Genomic DNA, 5,808 nt, shown 5'->3' with positions numbered 1-5,808 from the left:
GGTATCCAGAACATTGTACATTCTGAGTCACAAGCAAGGACCCGAGTAGCATCTATAAGAGGGGATTATCAAGGGTGTCTCTTTCTTAATGAGAAAAAAATATATAGTTATGAACATTTAGCAAAGCGCAGTGGATTTCATTGAAGACTGTCTACATTTAAGCTTCGTGAAACCTAGACGGAACCAACTTTCTCCTTGCTGTGGTCATTCCAAGCCCACATGCCATGAGTTTACAGGTATCACAGTTCAAAATGGACCCAGGCCTTACAGGTTCTGGTTTTTCCTTCTGATAATCTCACACAAGAAAGAAAATCCATCTGTTTGTGTGTGTGGTTCTGCCTGGGCTTGAATAATTTAGCCTTTTGACTGTGTTTCATTTTGCAAACAACAATGTGGAATACATTAACTGGGTTATATCCTTTTACCTCAGCTGTCTCTTCATCACCTGAATGAAGGTATCAGAGAGGGCAGACAAGTCAAGCACAAATCCTAGAAGGAAACATGAACTGCATTAATGAAATTCTGAGTCCCAATTGCTGGCTGTTAGGTAGTTTCCTGGCATTTCTGATTGAAATGCCTCCTCTCAGGCCTAGTTACTGACAGTAAGAGCTTTAAGCTACAATATGTTGAAGTTTTCTGGATTTTTGTCTCCAATAGTTTTGCTTTTGGCCCCACCCATTGTTGGCAAGTGACCCTCAAAAGCTTCTCCAAAATTGAATTTGCTCTCAGGGTGAAAGAATTTCCACAACTAACGCTAAACCGTAGTTTAGTGTTACAAACGTAATGACTAAGCCATTGCTATGCAAACCTCCCGCCAGCTTCTAAGGACGCTGGGTGCTGTTTGGTGTCTTAACAGAAAACCACTGAATGACCTTACCGGGGACCATTCCATGTCATCTAATGAGAGTTTCTCATGAAGGTAAATTAGAAGAAACCAATCCCATACTGCTGAGCAGGGCCGCATCCAGGGTAGGCATAGCTGGGGACCTCCCAAGGGCCCACACCCAGCAGGGGCGCATTGTACAAGGGTCCCCTGGACTGGCTTCTCCTCTTTCCCATTGCAACCTGCTTGCCCCCCCCCCCGCCTATCCCTCTGGATCAGACAATGGTGGAGGTGAGAAAGAGGAGCAGCAGAGATGCCACTCCCTATCTGCTCATTGGCTCTCTGGCTGTTATGCAAGCGAGGGCCAGCAATGATGAGAAGGAGCGTGAGGAGCAAGAGCAGCTGGTAACAAAGGGAAAGTAAACTCAGGGCATGTCTACATGCTGGGTTATCTTGGGGATCGGCCTGGGATCATCCCTGTGCATCCACATGACGCACAGGGGATCCTGGGGGCAGCGAGGGATGATCCCTCCTTTTCCTCGAGATATGGCCCTACACATTTTCCCAGACTTTTCCTGCGGTCTCTGGATGATCCTCACGAGCTCCGTACCCATCGGGGGTGGGGTGGGGGGAGCGGGAGGTTTTGTTTTTTTTAAAAAAACACCTCATGTTTGCGACGGAGGGCTCCTGCGCTCTTTTTCGATTAAAAACCAAAATGGCGGGCGCGACATCCTCTTCCTCCCGGGACGTCACGCGCCACTTGTAGACACCCTGGGACAATCCCGGAAGCAGGTGAGTCTGGCATCGTCCCACTTCCCTCCCCCTACACCGTATGGTGTGGACATGCCCTCACTGGGGAAGGGGGCCAGGGGTGTGTTGCCCAAGGGCCCTCAGAAACTGGAACCAGCATTGCTGCTGGGCTTTTAAGAGAACCACATCGGTTACAATGAGCCCCATTTACGAGTCAAGGTCCCAAAGGATTCCTGGTTTCAGTAGCCTTAATCCTCATCCCTATTTTGTTATGCAGGGGGCGGGGGCAGGGTGTTTCTCTTCCACAGATAATGTAAGTAAAATCAAAAATGTGTTTAGACTGGATCTTTGAGGAACTCACCGCAAGAGACGCCCAACATGAATATCAGCGTCAGTAAAGCCAACATCTTGATAGGCCTTGGATGTTCCTCTAAGGAAAGACAAACAAATCCAAATAGAAATTGTTGTCGTAGAGAATTCGTCAGTTATCGTAAATGAAAATGGTCAATTCCCCAATGAGGCAAACATTAGCAGCTTGTCATAGAGAGAATCGTGTGTGCTTTCTGCTTGCTGACAACATGGCTGCTATTGAAAGATGGGAAATCAGTAGGGAATTCAAAAAACCTTTTGGATTCCTTAGTTTAAAAAAGCATATCTATCTATCTATCATGGCTGAGGAGAAAATGTTTAGCAGAAAGAAAGGCGTGGTTCTTGTCATCCCCACCACTGCTTCCTTTGTTGTCAGAATTAGGCTGGACACTCTGAACCAATTCAGATGGGGTTATGTTCCGGGATGTCCCCACAATCAAATTCCTGCATCTATCAGAATTTATTACTCTACTTTCTGGATGTGGTGTGAAGCTCTCTGCGTTTAAGTTCAAGACAGCTGGAACATGCAGCTGTAGATGTCAAAAAAAAAAAATAATGTAGCAGCTACTGAATGCATTACCCCCTTCCCACATGTGATGCAAGGTACGGCACACCTAACCAATTCTGTTACCTTTTCCTAAGGAAAGTATATTCAGATTTTGTGCTTTTAACCTGTTGGTTGTTTTATGATGGTTTTAATTTTTGTGAACCGCCCAGAGAGCTTCGGCTATTGAGCGGTATAAAAATGTAAGAAATAAATAAATAAACAGATTCCAACACACCTGGTTCAAGCAGTTCCTGCTCCTGCCACAGGATGTTGTTAGTTGGGGGACGTTGATCCTGCAAGTTCATACCTATTGGAGACAGGTGACATTGTTAACCCAGGATGCATCACAGGATTATTTTTAGAATTATGGAAGACCAAGAACATATTGTGAATATTTTTTTAAAAAATGTGAACATTGAATAAATACAACAACATGGGAAAGAAATGCTAAAAGGGAAAAGTTTGATATGACATCTTCAAAAGCCCTGGAAGTTGGTCCATAAAACCATGAGAAGAGCCCTGCTGGATCAGACCCAGGTCCATCTGGTCCAGCGTTCTGTTCACAAGGGGGCCAACCAGCGGCCCATGGGAAATCCACAAGCAGGGACACGAGTACAATAGCACCCTCCTACCCATGTTCCCCAGCTACTGATGTGCATAGGCCTCCTGCCTCCGATACTGGAAGTAACACACAGCCATCAGCCAAGAACTTGTCCAGCCCCCTTTTAAAGCCATCCAAATGGGTGGCCATCACCATGTCTTGTGGTAGTGAGTTCCATAGTTTAAATATGCACTGTGAGAAGAAGTACTTACTTATTTATTTACTCAATTTATACCCACGTCTATAGAAAGTACTTTATATAAAAGTACTTACTTTTGCATGTCCGGAATCTCCCACCAATTGGCTTCATGGGATGATCCCAGTTTCTAGGATTATGAGACAGGGAGAAAAATGTCTCCCTCTCCACTTTCTCCCCACCAAGGATAATTTCATATGTTTCTGTCATTATATAGGGTGGCCCTATGAAAAGGAGGACAGGGCTCCTGCATCTTTACAGTTGTATTGAAAAGGGAATTGCTGCAGGTGTCAATTGTATATATGGAGAACCTGGTGAAGTTTCCTCTTCATCACCACAGTTAAAGTGGCAGGTGCCCTGCCCTCTTTTAAATCTGGTCACTCTGGTATAGCTCCTGCAGCTTTAACTGTGGTGATGAAGAGGGAATTTCACCAGGTCCTCCATATATACAAATGACCCCTGCTGAAATTCCCTTCTCTATGCAACTGCTAAAGATACAGGAGCCCTGTCCTCCTTTCCATAGGGTCACCCTACATTACGCATCCAGTATGAATCAGTGGCACCTGATTGTTTCCTCAGCCGCTGCTAGAGATGTCCATCATTAGAAAATCCACCGGGTCCTTTTGGGGTCCAACGGATCCCTACTGCCTACTCAGAATCCAGGAAATTTTCTTGGCCTGGGGGGAGGGGATTTCACGAAAAAGAATTTGGATGCATTTCTCTTTACAAAAACCCTCTGCCAGCTGGGCCAGCTACTTATTTGTCCTTGCATTTGTTGTGCGAGAGCCAGAAGTTCATGTGTAACATTATTAACCAAACCATAGATAGAAGGTCCATGGTTTGCTTTCCACTCCTACTTGCAGTGGGAGCAATCTGGCTTGTTCCCAATAGCCTAGAATTTAAAAACGTTCTGGGTTATCATGACATGAACAACATAGGCTGCATGATGGAGGGTTTTATATCCTTCAGTGGAGGCACTGGGGTGGGCTTGGAAACACAGGGATTGAGCTCAGATTTGGAAGGTAGAATTGCATCGTGAACATGAATACCATCGCTAATTTTAATTTCTCTACCAGCAAAGCAGATATTGTTTTACAGTACATCCTACACTTTCCTCCTCAACTTAAAAATGGGGTGGGTGGGTGGGGGGTGGGTGGGTGAGTGAGCTCATGTTTGATCAAAGAACGTAGGATTGTGTCCGGAATATGGATACAAACCTTCACGCTTATATCTCAGTGTCCAAGGGACAGAGCCTGTGTTACAAACAAACAAAGTGAACTACGCTAGGGTGACCGTACAGGAAGGAGGACAGGGCTCCTATATCTTTAACAGTTGCACTCAAAAGGGAATTTCAGCAGGTGCCATTTGTATGCCTGAGCACCTGGTGAAATTCCCTCTTCATCACAAAGTTGATGGAGCCCTGCCCTCTTTTGTACCTGGTCACGCTAGCATAGCTCCCGCAGCTTTAACTGTTGTGATGAAGAGGGAATTTCACGAGGTACTGCATGCATACAAATGGCACCTGCTGAAATCCCCTTTTCTATGCAACTGTCAAAGATACAGAAGACCTGTCCTCCTTTCCAGGCGGTCACCCTAAACTATGCTGAACGACGTGTGAATAGGCAAGTTAAACCAAGGCCTCGCGTCACTTGGCTTCTGAACACACTCACTACAGCAAGGCTGCATCAATTCCCTCTGCTCCCGGTTTATTTCAGGAACTCTATGGTGCTTTTTTCGTATTTTATTGAAGAGCCTGATAAGAGAAGAGAAGAGAAGAGAACACAAGAGAGACGATTTGTGTGGCCAGAGAGCACACCAAGGCCATCTACTGCTAACCCTTTAGAGTGCAGGTTCTACACAAGCCCAACTGAAGCAAAGCTAGACAGTTCCAAAGTCCTTGCGGAGGGCATGTTGAAGGTTAGAAGCGCCATTGGCAAGACAGAGAGTGAAAAAGAGACTGGGTTCGCCTGGGCAGGATCTACACTACTGCTTTAAAGCGCGTTATAACAGGTTTGACAACTGTTGGGGCCCAGGATACACTGCATATACAGTTTTCAAAGTGCTTTAAAGCGCTTTAAAAGCAGTAGTGTAGATTCCCCATCTCGGAAACCACGGGTTGTTTTAGGGTTGTGGGTGGTTTGTTAACCATGCCAACAACCCATCCTCACCAGGTTCAGACAACGCAACAGGCTGTGATTGTGACTTCATTAATCAAAATGGCCGCCTTCGTGCACTGCAGCCCATCGTGGCTTAAGTATGCCATGGTGGGCTGCCTGATCATGTGAACTGGCTGAGAGACAGATAAGGTGATTGACTGGCTTCCAGATAGGATCCTGTATTAGCAAAACCTGAAGGAAATCCATATGCGGAATAGCCTCAAAGCAACTCCCATGCGGGAAACACTGCATTGCCATTTGTTCAACTCCATGGGACAATAAACATGGAGCAAACTGTCATAGCTCGTTGCAATCTAAACAGCCAAATCCAGACATAATAACCTGGAATCTGGGAGTCAGTAAACT

The 5,808-nt window shown here is 45.6% G+C and overlaps 1 long non-coding RNA gene across 1 annotated transcript; it reads right to left on the bottom strand.

Moving 5' to 3' along the window:
- Positions 1–1,934: 1,934 nt before the first annotated feature.
- LOC134393527 (uncharacterized) lies at positions 1,935–5,031 on the bottom strand. The gene is made up of 3 exons (XR_010025087.1): positions 4,957–5,031; positions 2,725–2,796; positions 1,935–2,003 (listed from the first exon to the last, which is right to left on the bottom strand). It is a non-coding gene; the product is annotated as an uncharacterized LOC134393527 (long non-coding RNA).
- Positions 5,032–5,808: the final 777 nt, after the last annotated feature.

The sequence above is a fragment of the Elgaria multicarinata genome, chromosome 2 (assembly GCF_023053635.1).
Source record: "Elgaria multicarinata webbii isolate HBS135686 ecotype San Diego chromosome 2, rElgMul1.1.pri, whole genome shotgun sequence".
NCBI lineage: Eukaryota > Metazoa > Chordata > Lepidosauria > Squamata > Anguidae > Elgaria > Elgaria multicarinata.
Note: the sequence above shows the minus strand (reverse complement) of the source record. Positions and strands in the feature narration are given on the sequence as shown.